Genomic DNA, 21,440 nt, shown 5'->3' on the forward strand with positions numbered 1-21,440 from the left:
GTTCTTATGTGGCTGCATCGTTTTATACTTTCTGGATGTCCCGTGATCATATTATAAAGTAGTTGTGTTCTACGTTACAAATCAAGCACTGCTAGGAGCTGTGTCTTTTTGTTTTCCAAAGTATTTCATATCTATTAAAAAAAACTAGTGTGGCATGAGCGAATGTTTATTCCGGAAGTACGGCCCAGAGAAAAAAGTTTGCGAACCGCTGCTTTAACTTCTCAAACCTGTGAAGAAAACATGAATGATGTTTGTTCCGATTCAGCAAGAAACAGCTATTTCCCTCCCCCAAGAAAAAACAGCAAAGACAAATTTAAAACTTATTGGACCCAAGTCTAGAAATCATGGGGCAAATGAAACTATCGGTGAGCCCTAAGGCAGGGTTGGGGGCTATTTTTTTCATCTCAGAAGCTGCATTCTTTGTTCAGCAACCTTGTGGTTACAACAACTTATCTGACTTTGATAAGTGGGTGGGAGGACTCAGCTGCTTTGTGCCATACTAATTAAATGCAATCATGTCTGGAAATCAAAGGTATCCTGTAGCAGAGCAAACCCTGAAGATTTTAAGCTCCTGCTCACTTTTAGTACTGAAATATAGCAGTGAAAGATGGAGGTCACGTGGCGACGCTGCCGCATTTTGCCAGGAAATGAATCACGACGAGCGAGAGAAAATGAATCAAAGGGAAGAGGGTGAATTCAAAACTATGCATTCTCCCAAAGGGCTGAAAACGAGAAAGTTTCTCTTGAACCAAAAATGTCTTCTTCACTTTTATTCTGAATGCATCTCTCATTGATACAAAATTTGTTGCAAAGTCCTCGGCAGCAAATGCACACCTTGCACATGCGGTGTGGTTGTTGATATGCCTAGGATTTTTGGATTTTTATTTTCCAACAGATCACTTTAATGGTTGAGGCAGACCTCACACTCTCTCTGATGCTGGCAATATTTAATTTGATGGTGGGTGACATGGTTGTTGAACAGAAGAAAAATCTTGTTAATTGCAGCCGGGTGTCAGACAATGGAAATACATCTCACCTGCCCCCAAGGTTCCACCTATATGGGAATGAATTTTGAAGGGTCCTGAAATAGTTGAAATTGATAAGTTGACCAATTTGGCCTATAAGATGGAAGGTATCTGCTTTTGATACAAAATTTGTTGCAAACTAAATCATCATAGTAGAAATTGGGGGGGGGGGATCAGGTTTGAAAGACATTTATTTTTTTGTAAATGATCATTTATGTAAAGTGGGAACTGTGTAGATTGATGTATTGCCCCCCCCAGAAAAAAGTGGTTTCCACCAAATTGTGCAGGCAATTTTGAGTACATTTTTTCACAATTGTTAATAATGTCTGCTTGTAACTTTTTATGATTTTATTGCATGATTTTATGCATTTTTGTCATAAACCACTTAGATTTTTTTAATGAAATAGTCTATAAATATTTATATGAATAAAAATTGTGTGTGTGTGTGTGTGTGTGCCTCTAACCTAATAATGCCTCAGGGTGGCTATCAATTAAGTTATTAACTTCCCTTACCTGCCCACACTGAAGGCCAGCTATATCAAATTAACACATACATACATCCCAAAGAAGGGATCGCTCAACTGGTAGAGCATGAGACTCTTAATCTCATGCTTGGACTAGATGACCCTGAGAGTCCCTCCCAACTCCACAATTCTATGATTCTATGATCAAACAAATAACTCTACAGTGTGGAGAAGGCTGGGGGGGGCAGTGCCAATCAGAGGCTCCCTGCAAAAAAATCTGCTTTGCCCAAGAAACCAGTTGACCTAAGTAGTGTTACAAAAGTTGGGCGCCTCCCACACTCTCTGCCAAATGGTAGCAAGAGCCCATGGGGTCCCAGGTGCCCACCCAGGGTATGTGTCCCTTTGGAGAATGGAAGTCACGGCAGAAGACTGTCGTGGCTTTAAGAAATATGGTTTATTCACCTATCTACATCTTCAGTCGGCATGGAGGGAGTCCAGACCTTCCAGCATGGCCATTTCAAGACACAACAGCAAAAGCTATCTGCAGCCAGCCATTTCCAAAGATGGATCTCAGCTCCTCTTCCTGTTTCTCCTTCTGAGCAACCCTTGCTTGAAAACTCCCTTTTCCTGTCCCTTCAAACACTCCACCCCCTATTACCTTGATAACATCTCACTCAAGAGCTAAGGATGCTCTCAGATGGCCCATCGACATATTTTGTCATGTTAATAGGTTTGCTCTACACACTAAGCCAGCCAGGCCGGTTTGCATATGCCAACCCGGGAATTCCCTGTGTGGCACAGCTCTGAAGCTGGTACTTTAATCCATATCCCCATTTGAGGGTTGCCATATGTCCTCTTTTTCCAGAGCACGTCCTCTTTTTCATGAGTATGTAAAATAAGAGTCGTCATAGCAACCCATAGTTAAAAGTAGGAGTCGGCAAATGTGTCCTCCTTTGCTCTTCAAAATACGGTAGCCCTATTCGGAACCCTGGCATTTACTAATTTCTAGATATATGACACCAGTGTCCTGAATGCGCCTTCCCATTGGGCACTCCTGCCCTAGGGTTACCAGAGGTCCCCGGTTCCCAGGGACAGTCCCTGGATTTGCAAATCTGTCCCCAGACAAATTCCGTCCCCGGAATGTCCCCAGATTTGCAAATCTGTCCCCGGGAAATGTGGCAGTGGCAGCCTCAGGAGCCCGGAGCCAGGCTGGTAGTGCAGTTGGTTCTGGTTGGCTTCGGGAGCTGCTCGCTGCCATGATGCCCGCCATTTTTTTCTCACTGGAAGTCGCCATATGGTGTGTCTTGTGTGCAACACATCATATAGAGACTTCCCGAGAGGAAAAATGGCGGGTGCCACGGCAGCGAGCAGCTCCTGAAGCCAGTCAGAACCAACTGCGCTACCAGGCTGGCTCCAGGCTGCTGACTGCCGCTGCTGCTGCCACTGCTGAAGGGGAACCAGGGACATCTGGCGGTACAGATCTCCTGCCCCCTCCCCCCTTTGTTTTGACTAATTGGGGGAGGCTCAGGAGTTGCAGGCAGGCGGCTGTTGCCAAGTTTTTTAAAAAAACTGCACATTTATGTTTCACAGGGTGCAAAAGAAGGGCTTTGCACCTTTATACAATATGCATGTGTGCTTGGGCCCAGGGTCTTTTGCCTCACCATCTCCACTACTGACTCCCTGTTCCTACTCAGCTTCAAAAACCAAAACCAAAAAAAACAACATCAGTGTCCCCAGATTTGCTGGAAAAAAATCTGGTAACCATATCCTGGCCATGTGATCCCCAGACCTCCTCATCTTGTTGTTGTTTAGTCGTTTAGTCGTGTCCGACTCTTCGTGACCCCATGGACCAGAGAACGCCAGGCACCTCTGTCCTCCACTGCCTCCCGCAGTTTGGTCAAACTCATGCTGGTAACCTCGAAAACACTATCCAACCATCTCGTCCTCTGTCGCCCCCTTCTCCTTGTGCCCTCAATCTTTCCCAACATCAGGGTCTTCTCCAGGGAGTCTTGTCTTCTCATGAGGTGGCCAAAGTACTGGAGCCTCAGCTTCACAATCTGTCCTTCCAGTGAGCACTCAGGGCTGATTTCCTTCAGAATGGATAGGTTTGATCTTCTTGCAGTCCATGGGACTCATCTTAGGAAAGACCAAAGTGAATGATGTATAGATGGTATATTTATATTACACCAGTGAAGCTAGCAAAAATGTATAAAGTTAGTAATAAATGTTGGAAATGTAAGGAAAAAGAGGGAACAGTTTATCATATGTGGTGGGAATGTAAAAAGGTGAAATGCTTCTGGGAGATGATATATAACAAGCTGAAAAAAATGTTGAAATATACATTTATAAAGAAACTAGAAGCATTTCTCTTGGGTATTGTTGGAAATGATATAAACAGAAAGGAATGTAAGCTTTTTCTATATGCAGTAACATCAGCAAGAATATTATTGGCTCAAAAATGGAAGCAAGACGATCTACCAACGATGGAAGAATGGAGGATGAAATGAATGAACTATGCGGAACTTGACAAATTAACAGGAAGGATCCGAAACCGGTGGGATCAGAAATTCACCGAAGACTGGAGTAAATTTACGGATTATTTGAAAATGTATTTGTGATGACCAGACGATGCTTGTAGGTTTACAAGAAGTTCTGTGAGGAATAAGATTATAAATATTGTAAAAATGCAGAAGGAGAGAGGATATGTTAAGAGATGTAAAGGCAATATTAAGTTAGAAAATGCATAAGAAGTGATTAAGACGGAGGTGCTGATGGAAGTCCAATAAGATTGCATTTGTGATAAACTGTGTGGTATGTTTTATAATTTTGTATGATAAAAACCAATAATTATTTTTTTTTTAAAGGGAAAGACCAAAGTGAGTTTTCTCCAAAAGAGGGGGAGGGGTGCTGAGGTAATTTCTCCCCTGCTAAAGAGCAGAAGTACCTGATGATAGTACTTTCTGGCCCTTTGTTGTCGCTTTTCTCACTCATCTCATCTGCATAGACAGATAATAGAATATGAGACTCAGTTCAAACGCCATTACAAATGAACTGCTTCGACACGTATGGATTAAGCTAAGATGACACACTTTCTTCCCCCAATTAAAAGTGTGTCATGGGCCCATCCTACATTTCAAGGTTCCTTAAAGGCAACCGGCTTCATAGTATGTTTATGATCACAGTCAGTTTAGGACAAATCAATAGATCTAAATCAGTTAGTAATTACAGTAGGGAATAATATATACACAGATGCCCGTGCAGTATTGCAGATTGCATTGGGAGATTGCAGACATGTTCTTTCACTGTGAGGAAGAAAAAGAAAGATGCTGTTTCTAACAGAAAAAGCGAGGAGAGTGATGTGAGATACCACAGCTTAGATGAAAGGCTGATCTTTCCTTTTATGAACTGAATGCCACGAATGCATTTGGAAGTGGCTTTGCTGGCAACCAGCTAATGCATTTAAAGAAACCTTATTAATGATAATAAGTACTGAGAAAAACAGGATGATGACATGGAAGATTAGGAAAAGAACATAAAGCATCCTCAATGACAGGCAATTGCTTCATCAAATATTTGAGTGCGCAGTTTGAGCCCTACATGCAAATTTCGGTATTTATCTATTTGTGGCATTTATATTCCAGCCTTTTTCTCCAAGGAGCTCAAGGTGCCGCACATGATTCCCCCCCTTCATTTAATCCCCACAACGATCCTGTGAGGTAGGTTAGGCTCAGAGGCTGTGACTCACTCAGCTTCATGACCAAGTGGGGATTTGAACTCTGGTTTCCTACATTCTAGACTGACAAAGTAGAGACATCACCTTGCCAACAAAGGTCTGTATAGTAAAAACTATGGTTTTCCCAGTAGTGATGTAGGGAAGTGAAATCTGGACCATAAAGAAGGCTGATCGTCAAAGAATTGATGCTTTTGAATTATGGTGCTGGAGGAGACTCTGGAGAGTCCCATGGACTGCAAGAAGATCAAACCTGTCCATTTTGAAGGAAATCAGCCCTGAGTGCTCACTGGAAGGACAGATCCTGAAGCTGAGGCTCCAATACTTTGGCCACCTCATGAGAAGAGAAGATTCCCTGAAAAAGACCCTGATGTTGGGAAAGATGGAGGGCACAAGGAGAAGGGGACGACAGAGGATGAGATGGTTGGACAGTGTTCTCGAAGCTACCAGCATGAGTTTGACCAAACTGCGGGAGGCAGTGGAAGACAGGAGTGCCTGGCGTACTCTGGTCCATGGGGTCACGAAGAGTTGGACACAATTAAACAACTAAACAACAACAACATCAAGTCTGACACTCTAACCACCACACCACACAGGCTTTTGAGACAACATTTCCCAATGCTCAAGCTAATATTGTGCTTTGTCGTAAGCAATGGCAGAACATTTCAGATCTGGGTAGGAAATTGGTGGGAACTCTCAGCTCTTCCGGTTTGGTAGTATTTGGAGATCCTGGGATTAAACCAACACAGGTTCAAGCTACTGTTATATATATTTAAAGGTACCAGTGTTGGTCCATAAACAAAAAACAAAATTCATAGTTTGGTTTATTAGGATTGAGCCAAATGTCACAAAATAGTGGCAAGTTTTCTCCATCAGGCAAGATGATGATGATGATGATGATGATGATGATGATGATTTATTACCCCCCACCCATTTGGCTGGGTTTGCCCAGCCACTTTGGGCAGCTCCCAACAGAATATTAACAACACAATAAAACATCAAATATTAAAAACTTCCATAAACAGGGCTGCCTTCAGATGTCTTCTGAAAGTCAGATAGTTGTTTATTTCCATCTGATGGGAGGGTGTTCCACAGGGCGGGTGCCACTACTGACAAGGCCCTCTACCTGGTTCCCTGTAACCTCACTTCTCGCAGGGAGGGAACCACCAGAAGGCCCTCAGAGCTGGACCTCAGTGTCCAGGCTGAATGATGAGAGTGGAGACACTCCTTCAGCCTGATGGATTAGCCCAGTGGCCCATCTAATTCAGTCTCCCATTCTTACAATGACCAAACTGATGCCTGCAGGTCCAGAATACAAAAACACCCGAAGGCCCTTCGGGAACGGAGGACAAATTAGATACCCAACTGTGATATCTAAGAAGTAGACCAGGATGTCTCTACAGCTTCTCAGCTGGAACATAAATGGCGGGAATTCTCCAGAAAAACGGAGAAAAGTATTTCATATTTTGAAAAAAGAACAATTGGACATTATTTGCCTGCAAGAAACACATGTGACAAGACTCCACAGAAAAGTGCTAATTAACAAAAGGCTAGGCCAAGAATTTATCTCATCGGACAAAGTTAAGAAAAGAGGAGTGGTGATATATGCAAAGGAGAACTTGTCACCAAAATTCGTATTCAAAGATGAACAGGGTAGAATTTTGGCAATTGAAATTCAGACACAAGGAGAAAAGTTTTTAATTCTAGGAATATACGCCCCAAATGATGGAAAATCGGAATTTTTCAAGAAGCTGCATGAGACTATGCTGGACTATTTGGATTACAACAACATTATCATGTTGGGAGATATGAACGGCGTCGCCTCAGTGAATATGGATAAGTCGCAAAGTGCTAATATAACGAAAGACGGCAGACTACCAAAAACCTTTTTCGAAATGACTGACAATTTGGATTTGATTGATATATGGAGGATCAAGAACCCTCTAGGGAAAGAAGGAACTTTCTTTTCTGAGGTCCACATGACATGGACGCGAATTGACCAAATATGGATAACTAGAGGGCTGGCACCTAAGACCAGAAAAGTGGAAATCTGCCCAAAAACCTGCTCCGACCACAATGCTTTGAGAATGGAATTGAGATTAAATACAACCGGATCTTTCAGATGGAGAATGAACGACGCTTTGTTAAGAGATCAGGAGATTGTTAAGAAGGCCCAAAAAGTTTTAAAGGATTATTTTGAAATAAACTTAAAGACAAATGTGGAAAAAAGAACAACCTGGGACGCAAGTAAAGCAGTTATGAGAGGGTTTCTAATACAGCAGAACACGATTAAAAAAAGGCTCTGGAATGAAAAGAAGGAGAAGATTTTGGAGAAAATAAGAGAAGGAGAGAAAAAACTGAGATCCAGGCCTAAATCAAAGGAAGTATTGAGAGAAGTGAAGTTTTTCCAGGCACAATATTCGAAACTGATAAATCAAGAGGTGGAATGGAAAATTAAACAAATGAAACAAAGATCCTTTGAATCTGCTAATAAGTGCGGGAAGTTGTTGGCTTGGCAGTTGAAAAAGAGACAAAAGCTTAACACAGTTACAAATCTAGAGATTGAAGGGAGAATGGTTCAGAAACCCGAGGAAATTAGAAAGTGCTTCCAGAGATATTTCAAAGAACTTTATTCACAAAGGCCACAAAAAGGCTCGGAGGTGGACCAATTTGTCACAAGTAATGGATTACAAAAAATACCCCAGGAAATGAGAGCAACCCTGAACTGTAATATTACAATCCAAGAAATTGAATGCGCCATTCAGAACCTCCAACTGGGCAAGTCTCCGGGACCTGATGGACTTACTTCCAAATATTACAAGGCATTGAAGGATTCATTGATACAACCATTGTTGGAAGTTTGTAACCAGATTATGGAGGGGAGGAAGGCACCGGAAACGTGGAAAGAAGCTTTCATCACGTTGATACCAAAATCAGAAACTGAAAAAACTCAACTTAAAAACTACCGTCCTATCTCACTCCTAAATGTGGATTACAAAATCTTTGCAGACATTTTGGCAAGCAGGTTTAAGAAAGTATTAAATGAAGTGATTCATAAGGACCAAGCAGGCTTTCTCCCAGGCAGACATTTATTTGACAACAAAAGAAACATCATTGACATTTTGGAATTTTTACAGACTAATTCAAATACAAGAGCGGTGTTGATCTTTATTGATGCGGAGAAAGCCTTTGACAACATTTCTTGGATGTTTATGAAGAAAAATTTGGAAAGGATGGGAGTAGGGCGGGGGTTTGAAAATGGAATAGAAGCAATTTATTCAGAACAAAAAGCTAAATTGATAGTAAACAACGTGGTGACAGAGGAGTTCAAAATTGAAAAAGGGACACGACAGGGGTGCCCTCTATCTCCTCTGCTGTTTATTTCAGTCCTGGAGGTGCTATTGAACATGATTAGAAATGACCGGTTGGCACAGGGAATTGTGGTCGGAGAGAAACAATATAAACTGAAAGCATTTGCAGATGACTTGGTATTAACATTACAGGAGCCAGCCTCTAGTACTAAAAGAGCATTAGAATTAATTTCTGACTTTGGTCGGGTGGCGGGATTCAAGCTGAATAAACAAAAAACTAAAGTTTTAGCAAAAAACTTGACAACTATTGAAATAGAGGAGTTCAGAAAAGAAACAGAACTAAATGTGGTTAAAAAAGTAAAGTACTTAGGGGTGTACCTGACCTCCAAAAATTTGAATTTGTTTAAGGACAATTATGAGAAATGTTGGTCAGAGATCAAAAGAGACTTGGAAACATGGTCAAGACTGAAACTTTCCTTGTTGGGCAGAATAGCTGCTATAAAGATGAATGTATTGCCGAAAATGCTATTTTTGTTTCAGGCCCTCCAGATCGTGGATAAGGTGGAATGTTTTGGAAAATGGCAGAGGGATATATCTAAATTTGTCTGGCAGGGCAAAAAGCCCCGAATAAAGTTTAAAATACTAACAGATGCGAAAGAAAGAGGGGGGTTTGCCCTGCCGGACTTGAAGTTATATTATGAATCTGCAGCCCTCTGCTGGTTGAAGGATTGGATTTTGTTGGAGAACACCGATGTCCTCGACCTGGAGGGATTTGATAATGCTTTTGGGTGGCATGCATATTTGTGGTATGACAAGGTTAAAGTTCATAAATTGTTCAAAAACCATATTGTCAGAAGGGCAATTTTTATGGTCTGGTCAAAATATAAAGACTTATTGGAGAGTAAAACTCCGAGGTGGCTCTCACCGATGGAGGCCAAAGCACGTAAAAGACTCAATATGGAGGCCCACTGGCCTAAATATTGGGAAATAATTGAAAAAATTGGAGATAAATGGAGGTTGCAGAGTATGGAAAAGTTAAAAAACAAGGTGCGAGATTGGTTGCATTATGCTCAAATTCAGGAAGTCTTTAAAGTGGACAAAAAAGTGGGTTTCCAGGAGGAAAAATCGAAACTAGAGACAGAGTTGCTTGAGCCAAAATCTAAGCTAATTTCGAGAATGTACAACATGCTGCTTAAATGGAATACACAGGATGAGATTGTTAAATCCTCCATGATAAAGTGGGCGCAGGACCTGGGGCATAACATTATGTTTGAAGACTGGGAAAGGTTATGGAACACCGGAATGAAATTCACGGCATGTAGTGCCTTGAAGGAAAATATTATGAAAATGACATACCGGTGGTACATGACCCCAGTCAAGCTTGCAAAGATATATCACCTGTCTGATAATAAATGTTGGAAATGTAAAGAAGAGGAAGGGACATTTCTACACCTCTGGTGGACCTGCCCGAAGGTGAAGGCCTTCTGGGAGATGATACATAATGAACTAAAAAAGGTGCTTAGATTTACCGTACCCAAGAAACCGGAGGCCTTCCTCCTGGGCATGGTAGACCAGAGGGTGGCCAAGAAAGAACTTTCTTTATGTACGCTACTACAGCAGCAAGGATCTTGATGGCAAAGCACTGGAAGACACAAAATCTACCCACATTGGAAGAATGGCAGACGCAGCTGATGGACTATATGGAACTGGCTGAAATGACTGGCAGAATTCGAGACTCGGGAGAAGAAGAAACGGAGGAAGTTTGGGAAAAATTTAAGGACTATTTGAAAAAGCATTATAAGTTGTATGAATGTTAAAAAATGCTCCTCTCTAGGAAAGTACAGCTTCAGTATCGGTAAATTTTTGAATTGGTAAATAAGGCACAACAAGACAGAAGTGATGTAATGAAATAATTTTATTGTGTTGAAACTAAAAATTAATGGATTTGGATTGAAATGTTTAGAGACCAGATATCACGATAAAATGGAAGATATATTATTATGTTTAAAATAAGTCAACAAATTGCTGAGGTTTTGGATTTACAGAGAATGCAGTGATCGGAAGATGGGGGGAGTCCATTAGATTTATGGAAACATGTATTTGCAATTTGAATTTTGAATATTATAAACCCAATAAAAATTATATTAAAAAAAAACAAAACAGAATACAAAAACACCCTCCCTTCCTGTGGTTTCCATCTACTGGTCTTCAGAAGCATTACAACCATGGAGATGGAGCACAGCCATCTGTCATGGGACAGGAGTCAGCTTCACCTGCTGAACAGCAGACTGAAGGGGGAGAAGGCAGCTTGACTCCACCTACAGCTGATCAACCTTCAAGGACTCAGAGGAGAAGGAGCTGATGAGAACCAGCTGGCTTTAGCCTTCTTAAGCAGAGCTTCCAGCAGCAGTCAGATGGTGGTAAAAACGTTAGCAGTTCCTGGCCCTACCTTGCTGCTTCTGGCTTGTCTTGACCCTTGACTCCATAATCATTGGATTCCTGACCCCCGAACCATCTGAGCATGTGGGTTGCTGTTTGTCTGACCCTAGGACTGGACCTGACTTCAGGTGCTGACTCTGCCTCCAGGCAAGTACACCTCAGAGACTCTTCTGCTTGGTTGGCCTCCAACTCCACTGCAGGTTGTTGCTCAGCAACGAGATTATGACATCATCATTGCTGTTAGCCATTGATAGCCCTCTCCTCCATGAACTTGTTAATCGCTTAAAGACACCCAAACTCGTGGCCACCACTGCCTCCTTTGGGAGCCTATGCCTTAGTTTCTGGTAGGATAAATGCCATAGAGTGGATGTAGACACCCATCTATAGGAGTGGCCAGGAGATAATAAAACTAATGAAGTATTTTGAGGTACCTCAGCCCCAGCCAGCCTGACCAATGGCCAGGGATCATAAGGAATATAGCCCACCATATGAAGGATGAGGATTCCTCACCTCGATTTAAAAACATTAATTGCTGCCACACCACTTCAGACACACTACAAGAATTGATTGAGGTCCACAGATATATATATATATTTCTAGGCATGGAGACAAAGCAAACACTAAAAGGGTGGGGCAAAGATAGTTTCCAACCACAAAATAAGAGTAGTACCTGCATGCTTTGCCTGATTCTACAAATGTTCTACAAATGTTCTACACTTGATTTTTATTTTTTTTAATGAAAACTGGGGGTCAGGAGGTTGTGGTTCAGCTGTGGTGGTCAGTTGCTCTGCATATCCTCTTCCAGATGTTCATGCAGGAATTCCTTATTTGTCTCCTAGCTGTGTTCTAGTTGAAGAACCCGTGTCTGGATTGTACCACTTCAGAAGGGAGAGCCATGTGACTTTTTCTTCCTTCCTGCAAAATCCCTCCAACATTGACAAATAAAAATGAGCACGTCCGGGGAGGGGGGGTTGGAGTTAGCAAGATCTCTTGTCCCTGCCATCTAGCTCCTTCAAGGCATGTGCCTGCATGAGTAAAACATTTCATCAGCTCACCCATTTAATTAAATATTATCTCTCCCTCTTCCCAAGCACTGGCTCCGGAGTCTATTTTTATTTGTTCTCCCTTTTCCACCTCCAACTTCATTCAATTAATTTTTTCTTCCCTCATCACCACGCTGTGTCGTCTCTCCCCCCCCCCCCCCGGTTCCCTCTCCTGGGTAACACACTTGCGGTTAGCAGTAAGATTTCCATGGAAACATCAGGGACAGTTTGGATGGAGATGAAGGCTACATCTCTCCTGTGAGTTAAAAGGTTACACAGTTCACGTCTCCCCTGAACAGCTTGATCCAAGTCTTCTAGCGGTCAATAGCTGGCTGTCTTTTAAGCTGCATCAAGTATGTATGTCCATCCATAAAACTCTGTGTGCATGTCTGGGCAGAGAGTGGGGGCTGACGTCAATTTTTGAAGGTAGATTTTTTTTAAAAAAATTGTTGAGAGCTATCTTGAGCTGTTAAGGGGAGGGGAGTAACAGTTGGGCAATAGTTTGACCAGCTGAAAGGTCACAGGGAATTGAGCGAGCTTTCTGAGTCCATCAATAGTGGCCCCAGAAGGTAGGCTGAAGGCCCACGATACAGGAAATCGCCTGAAGCTAAGTAGGACTGATCAGTGCAAGGGTTGGATAATAACCTTGTCTGCATCCCATCATGAAATATGAGCATGCTATATTAAAATTAAAATTTAAGAATTGAAATTCTTCATGAGGATGGATAAGAAGAGAGAAGTGTTTGATGCTTTAATTTTTTGGAAGCTGCCCAGAGTAGCTTGGACAACCAGATGGGTAGCATATGATGACGATGATGATTCTGAATAATAAAGCAAACAGCAGAGTGGACATACTGGTCATTTTCCTACATGGCTTCCTTCCAAAACTATGAATTCCTCACTTGATTCAGTTTCTTTGAAATGTCAAAATATCAAGGGTGCAATATCCTGCTTTGCCACCTCGGGTGAAACAGGAAAGTGCTTCTCTGATCCACTGCCACCACACCAGGGGCACTGACTTGCAACCCAGGTTACGGGTGCCCAATGGCACCCGTGACGTCATGACAGTGCTTCCAAGACCTCGCAAGATCTCCAACACAACTTCCTGTTTCTTCCAGAAGTCGCATTCGAAGGCCTAGCAGGGCCTCCGATGGGGTCCGGGAGGTCACAATGGTGCTCCGATGCAACTTCCTGTAGAAACCAGAAGTTGCGTCAGAGCCCTGCGTTGTGGGTGCTTAGGCTGAAGTTGAAAATGGGTACAAATCAGGCTTGCAGAATAAAAGAGAGAGGTGGCTTCATAAATGAGGTTGGGAAGGCAAAAAGCAACCTCAATAGCTGCATTGAGTAGGAAGGGGTTAATGGAAGGGAGATTGGTGAGTGGGAGCGAGCAGGGGGGCAGCCCCTAGCAGGACATGACAGTGATGTCACTTCCTGTGTGAGTGTAGTCAAGAATCTGCAATGTATCCTCCTTTCATGGAATAATCAGCTTCTGCAGACCACACCCAACAATCTAGGAACCCCAAAATATACTCAGAGACAACCACTTTGAAGTACTACAAAATCCTGCAAGCTCTGTTAACTTGATAATTGTACTGTCTTTGATTTGTGGCATGCATTGTAACATGGCCTGGGTCTTTATAACCTAATAATTTTGTCAGGTTATGAAATGAGCTATCAGGTGTTTTGTGCTACACAGTGAACCTTTTTTTTATTTGTCAATAAAAAGCAGCAAATGGAACTACAAAACTTCATTGTCGAGCATGTCTCCAGGGTTCAGCTTCCCATATATTCATTGTATGTGTGCCTGTGTGTTCGTTGTCTTTGTGTAGGAATGCATCATGCTGTCTGGAGATCTGGAGATCAGAACATGATGCCCATTCACACATTTGTGCTCACAGAGACCTTCCCCAGTGTCCGCAAGGTTCCCCTCCCCCACTGATGAAATTGGGCTTGAAAGAAGCAATCTGTTGGGTGCCAGGTGTGTGCGCGCACACATTTTAGTGCATAGTGTTCCTAATGCATACATTTTTGAATGCATGTTGTGCAGATTGTTTTTTTTTCTATTTTCTCAAATATATGGATTTCTATGCACACTTTCCCCTGATATATGCATTTTCGAACACAATATTTGGATAGAGAAATACAGCTGCCCTTTGCAATTTGCATTTCTCCAGAATCTGAGATGTATTTTGGTCACAGGTTTCAGGAAGTGTGAATTAGGTTAAAATGTGACCCATGTTGAAATTCTTTCCCACCCTTACTGCATGGAGCCGTGCCTCAATTTGTCTGCTTGTACATTCAGCGACTTTCAACAGCTGGATGTCCAGAGAGGAACTTCTCTGCTATCTGTGCATACTGTAAATGCACAAAAAAGTGTCCTAACCTCTGAAAAGGGCAAAGATTGTGGCTGATATAGCACACTGGCCCTTTACAAGGGTGAGAGAATAATTCACCAAAACAGTGTGATGTTTAATCAAAAGTAAAGAATGAAGCACTGGTGGACTTGGCTTCAAAGTTTCCTTTATGTTGTTATCATTTCAGAATAGACACTTGGCTTGTTTGTTAATTCTCAGCTGGGAACCAGAAATTTAGTTTGTAGTCTCACAGCCTTGTGTGTTGTACTCAGCTTATGTACCATTCATACTAGGCATGCCAACTCCATAGGGCTAAGGTAGCCTTTCTCAACCTGTGGTCTGTAGAGGCCTTAGCCCAGTGTTTCTCAACCTGTGGGTCCCCAGATGTTGTTGAACTATAACTCCCATCACCCCTAGCTAGCAAGGCCAGAGCTTAGGGATGATGGGAGTTGTAGTCCAACAACATCTGGGGACCCACAGGTTGAGAACCACTGGGCTAAGACCTCTACAGACCCCCATGTCCACTGGGATAGGGTTCAGCACCCCCAATCCTGAGGGGGGCAGAGGAGACCTGGTGGTAAGTTGCCCCGGGCAGTGCTGCACTGGGAGAGAAAGAGAAAAGAAAAGGCCGAGTCCTCTCTCAAATGAAGCTCTTAACCCTTGTCACCCATGGAAAGTGGTGGACCTTTCCATTTCTCTTCTGAGAACTTTCCTTTATTCTCTCGGTCATTCACCCTTGAAGGTCTCCCCTTCCCTGCCTCTCACTCAGGGTCCTTCCATCAACCATAAACCACCTTCATGCATCGTTGGACCCCAAGAACAGCTCAAGAGCAGAGGGAGCATTGTTCCTTTCTAATGAAGAAGTCCACTAGGGCACACTAGTGGAAGCAAAACCAGCCACCACACTGAATAGTGGACAGCCCAGACTTCTCTGATATGGATCTCCCATCTCTCCAACACATGAGCCCTTCTTTCATTTCCAAACTCTGATTGTTGAATGAAGCTGGCTCTCTAAATTCACTCGACACTTTGCAGACTGTTTGCAAGCAGTGAGATGTGTGGGAGCAACTCCTGGGCCCATCGCCTGGTATCTGGCTCATGAAGACCTCATCAGCTAAATGTTCCTAAACACCACTTCGGGTTAAAGCAATTCCAAAGGCATAAGATCTAATCTTGCATCCAGAGGACATTAACTCTGGAAATTGTTTTGAAGCTGAACTCTTGGCTACAAATGGAAGAACACAATCAAAGAGGAGCGTTGTGTTTAGTTAAAGTTGACTTTCCCCTTCCACTACTTTCTCCCTTCTTTTATCCCTTCCTTAAATAGCATATCAACTGTCAGCTCTACTTACTTTGAAACCCTAAACCCTGAGAGGTCGTCCTTCCATGAGTAAATTAATTATTTAGTGAGTGATGGATTACATGACATAGAAGCAGCTCGAGTGCCCCAAGTCGATGATGGAGGAGTAAGATCTGAGATCTGAGCTTAGCGTGGAGAGAACAGAAAGGAAGTGAGGGGAAACAGGCCAATTGTTTTGCACTTACCACAAATGAATTGATAAATTTAATGTCACATTCCTCCAGTGCTTGTTCCTAGGTAGAAGAAGAAGAAGAAGAGTTTGGCTTTGAGATCCCACTTTATCACTACCCTAAGGAGTCTCAAAGCAGCTAACAATCTCCTCTCCCTTCTCCCCCACAACAAACACTCTGTGATGTGAGTGAGGCTGAGAGACTTCAGAAAATGTGGCTAGCCTAAGGTCACCCAGCAGCTGCATGTGGAGGAGCGAGGAAGCGAACCCGGTTCACCAGATTACGAGTCCACTGCACTTAACCACTACACCACACTGGTAGCAGTTGCTCATAGGGATTTGACATTTATAAGAGAATGGAGGCCAAGAAGGACTTGAGAGTCATTCAGTTCCTTGGGTTTCTGCTACAGGATTCTTCAAGCCTTAACTCATTAACAGTGATTAAGGCAACAATTTACCCAGGCCATTTCAGATATTGAGACCAAACTGGATGTAGCAGGGTGTTAGCAGCTGCTATTGAGGTGTGGAACCTACCTTACAAATGATAGTCCTCTATTTGAAGGATGGGCGAAGGAAGGCATCTATCTGAAGATGCTGTTATTTGGAGAGGCCTGGAAGTTGCCCATCCAGTGTAAGCATATAGCACACAGCTCACCTAGTCTCAACGTCTCCCTGCCAGGGTGAGATGGATTGGATTGCATATATGATAAGTGTTATATACAATTTACATTTGATATATGCATTTACCCCAGTCAGTGCACTATTGTATGCAAAGAACAGCAAAGCAAAACCTGAAGAACTGCGGATTTTGAAGGGTGGCTGTGTTTTGGTTTGCATATTGTTTCAAAGAAGAAACAATTTTGTAAGTTCCACTCTAAGTGTGAACTGAGTTGTGTTTCTCACTAGTCTCTAAGTCCAGCATCCAGCTTCCCACAGATGTTTTCAGGATGACCATTAACAGGGCATGAAGGCCTGTGACCTTCTTTGCTATTGTCATGAGCAAAAATTATACCTATAAGAAGAATAAGAGCTACAATTCGGCTTCCCACACTGTCCCCTGTCGCCCAGATTTGGAATCTCATTTGGAAATGTTGGTTGGGGTGTAATCAAAGCAGGATTCTTTTCTTTTTCCCCCCCATGATTACCATTACAGACATTTACATCCAGCTCCATAAATCGTCAGTTGAAGCTTTGAGTATATCATTATTTATTGCCTCTTTGAGTTTGCGTCTGTTTTCAAATTTCGACTATCAGAGTTGTGACTTGACTCAGCAATTACCAAGAACTTCGGGTTGCAGGGATAAATATGTAGATTGAAAAACCCTGCTTCACGCTGAAGGAGGAATGAGAATATGCCTCTTTGAGGATCATTTTGGGAAGCAGGAGAACGTAAGAATCACTGCCATACAGAGTCAGGTTATTTGTCCATCTACTTCGGCCTCCTCCAACCTAGTGCCCTCCAGGTGTTTAAGACTGTGACTCCTATTACCCCTGAGCGAGACCAAGCTAATTATTCATTCGTTCGTTCATTCATTCCCCGCCCATCTGGTTGGGTTTCCCCAGCCACTCTGGGCAGCTTCCAACAAAAGATTAAAAGTACATTAAAACATCAGTCATTAAAAACCTCCCTAAACAGGGCTGCTTTCAGATGTCTTCTAAATGTAAGATGGTTGCTTATCTCTTTGACAGGGCAGGCACCACCACCTAGAAGGCCCTCTGCCTGGTTCCCTGTAACCTCACTTCTCGCAGTGAGGGGACCGTCAGAAGGCCCTTGAAGCTGGACCTCAGTGCCCGGGCTGAACTATGAGGGTGGAGACGCTTCTTCAAGTATACTGGGCTGAGGCCTACTCCAGCAATGTCTCTCTTGACTGGTGGTGCAATGTGTGCATGCTTCCACTAAGCTACAGTAGTCCCTGGAGAGGCTTGTGCCCCGTTCATTCTCCGCTGTGTCTCAGAGAGTCATAGAAACACAGAATGGTAGAGTTGAAAGGGATCCTGAGGGTCATCTGGTCCAGTCCCCTGCAATGCAGGAATCTCAACTAATGCATCTATAACAGATGACCATCTAATCTCTGCTTAAAAACCTACAAGGGGGGAGAGTCCACAGACTCCCGAGGGAGACAGCTCCACTGACAAGCATCTCTTACTGTCAGAAAGTTCTTCCTGGTGTTCATTCGGAATCTCCTTCCTTGTAACTTGAAGCCACTGGTTCAGGCCCTGCCCTCCAGAGCAGGAGAAAACAAGCTTGCTCCATCTTCCATGTGATAACCCTTAAGATATCAGCAGATGGCAGTCATATCTCCTCCCAGTCTCCTCTTTTCGAGGCAGAACGTACTAGTTCCTTCAACCATGCCTAATAAGGCTTGGTTCCCAGACTCTTGATCATCAAGGCCAGTGTGGTGTAGTGGTTAAGAGCGGTAGACTCATAATCTGATGAACCGGGTTCGATTCCCCGCTCCTCCACATGCAGCTGCTGGGTGACCATGGGCTAATCACACTTCTCTGAAGTCTCTCAGCCCCACTCCCCTCACAGAGTGTTTGTTGTGGGGGAGGAAGGGAAAGGAGAATGCTGGCCGCTTTGAGACTCCTTTGGGTAGAGATAAAGCGGGATATCAAATCCAAATTCTTCTTCTCTTCTTCTTCATGGCCGCCCTCCTCTGCAGATGTTCCAGCTTGTCAACATCCTTCTAAAATTGTGGCACCCAGAACTGGACACAGTACTCTACTTGTGGACTGACCAAGGCAGAATTGAGTGGTACTAAATGTGTGTGTGTGTGTGTGTGTGTGTGTGTGTGTGTTACTGTGCCAGCTGTGGAATTTCCTTGAATTTTTAATGTTAATATAATTTGATTGGAACATGTCCTTGCACTCCAATAGGGTCTCTTCCTTAGCTGGATGGAGGACAGAGAAAGGCCTGTGAGTGTGTAAGTGCAATGCTCTTCCCAGTTTTTCCTCTGGCCCCAACCATCCCTGGCTTATGGGACCTAGAAGGTTGCTCAGAAGTGAAAATAATAATAATAATAATAATAATAATAATAATAATAATAATAATAATAATAATTTATTATTTATACCCCGCCCATCTGGCTGAGTTTCCCCAGCCACTCTGGGCGGCTCCCAATCCGTGTTAAAAACAGTACAGCATTACATATTAAAAACTTCCCTGAACAGGGCTGCCTTAAGATGTCTTCTGAATGTCAGGTAATTCTTGCCTCCTAGGCTGCAAAAGGGTCCCCACCTCCTGTCCCAATGCAAACGGCAAAAGTGGTGGTGGTGGTGGAACAGAATGAAGACATTTCTCGGGCCACAATTACCCTGGAACGTTGCCTTGCTAATTAGCTTGCAGGAGCTGTCACACTGGTCGATAGCCTTTCCTCTGCCGAAGACAGCGTTATTGTCTGATTCATGTTTTGACTCATCCCCTTGCCCCGTTACGTTAATCGTCTGCTGTTGATAGCCATTTAACTAAATGCGTCTAGGGAAATAGGGTGAATAACAGTAATGGGGGAGACAAGGATTATGGCTGAGATACCCATAAAGAACGTGAAGGGTTATCCACCACCCCACACATACACCCGAGCTCCAAAAAAAGGCGAGTGAGGAAGCCTGACCTCTATACCACTTCAAGTCATGGCAGTGTAAATTACAAGGGAATAAAATATTGCCTGCTTGTGCAATTGCTGTGCTGGTGTTATTGTTCCATTACCAGAGCACTGGCAGAAAGCACCATAAAGAGGGAGAGGTAGCTGAAAGGGAAACAATTGGCCTCCTTTAAATTTAACTTTAACTGCTTCAAATCTTTATTGCAAAACCACTTTTTTGTGGGTGGGGGTCTTTTTCATTGTTGTTGTTTCTGAGACCAGATCCATTTTAGGAGCCAACAGTGTGAATTTCCCAACATCAATGGAATGAAAGGTCAAGCTTCGAACAGCTCAATCCTGTGAATTGTGGTCTAAATGTATGATCTACTGAACCCGGCTTCAATTTTGCAAAAGGAGAAGTGGTGGAGAAACAGGAACAAATGCATATATGCTAACCCAGTTTCAGTCTCTGAGAGGTAAAATGCAGGATGCAAATCGGGGAGGGACATTTGCCTTACGGTTAATTTCCACTTTACAGTTGAGCTTTCACAGAATGTAAAAACCACTTCTGGAAATCTAGCAGAATATAGTGGAAGTTTATGCTCATTTCCGAGTTCTTTGATTCCAGGGGAAAAAAATCCATTTGCAATCCAATTTATGCAGAAAATCATGGGAGTAAAGCTACGGCATTTGGAGTGGTATACCGACATCCAGTTCTTTCCAGTTGTTTTGATGAGTTAAAGACAGGAGAGCAGAAACATGTATGTGTGGAAAGGGTGGAGGACATGCAGTGTTGTCCAGTGACATCCATTGTTCTGCCTCATCATTCCTACTAGTGTAAATGAAATTTAGTTCAACATGCTAGTATATTGGTCAAAAAGGCACAGTTCCATAGCATAACAGATACTGCCGTGTGGAAGGAACTTTAGAAAATGGAACAGAAGCATTAGCATTAAAATCAGGAAAACCAATTCTCCACATCTGATTGCACTCAAAGTCAAACCTTGGTTGAACTTATTTTGAGCAAGAGGGAAGTCCCAGATGATGAAATATCTTAGCCCCAAGGACAAAGCATCAAGATAACAAGTGGGTTAGGCAGCTGTGAGATTTTGGGCTTATTTAAAGTGAATTAACTCAGTAAACAACAATAACAGGTATGCAGGGGGGAAATCAGCAGGGGTGTGGAGGATATCCAGTGTATGATATAGAATCCTATTTGTGTGACTACATGCCTGCTGGATAGAAATTTTGGGTGTACGGTGGTACCTCGGGATAAGAACTTAATTCGTTCTGCAGGTCCATTCTTAACCTGAAACTGTTCTTAACCTGAGGTACCACTTTAGCTAATGGGGCCTCCCGCCGCTGCCCCGCCACCGCTGCACGGTTTCTATTCTCATCCTGAAGCAAAGTTCTTAACCCAAGGTACTATTTCTGGGTTAGCTGAGTCTGTAACCTGAAGCATCTGTAACCTGAGGTACCACTGTGTGTTCCATGCAGTGAGCTCCTGGATCTCAAGCAAGAGGTTTTGAGGACAAAGAAGCTAACATGGAGATGCTGAGGAAGTCAGAGAGGATGGTGAATGAGGTCCTCAGGAATATGTCAGTGGTACATCACTCCCAGGATGACACTTTCTCTCATGAGGGCCTTGGGCAGGGTTGAGGAAATATCAGGAATTAACACATTCCAAGATTCTCTATATCTCACTCATGATTCCCACCAGGCCCTGCCCCTTCACAGGAGGTCCCTCCACCAGCTGTCCTCCATGCACCCCTCAAGCACTTTTGCATACCCTCCAACCCATTGAGGTGAAAATCCAGAATGCACATCTTCCAGGACTGCACTACCACGCAAGTCATGTGGCAGTGACCGATTGCGGTCCCAAAAGATGTGTTTTTTGGGGGGGCATGATGTAATATAGTGCCCCCCAAAGCACGCACACGGGGGGGGGGGGCAAGATTGCTGCG

At 43.2% G+C, this 21,440-nt stretch overlaps 1 long non-coding RNA gene across 1 annotated transcript; it reads right to left on the reverse strand.

The window, feature by feature from the left end:
* Positions 1 to 755: 755 nt before the first annotated feature.
* LOC309380291 lies at positions 756 to 11,137 on the reverse strand. The gene is made up of 2 exons (XR_014172814.1): positions 10,980 to 11,137; positions 756 to 1,054 (listed from the first exon to the last, which is right to left on the reverse strand). It is a non-coding gene; the product is annotated as an uncharacterized lncRNA (long non-coding RNA).
* Positions 11,138 to 21,440: the final 10,303 nt, after the last annotated feature.

This window comes from Podarcis melisellensis (genome assembly GCF_964234715.1).
Source record: "Podarcis melisellensis genome assembly, chromosome: 11".
In the NCBI taxonomy this organism is placed as follows: domain Eukaryota; kingdom Metazoa; phylum Chordata; class Lepidosauria; order Squamata; family Lacertidae; genus Podarcis; species Podarcis melisellensis.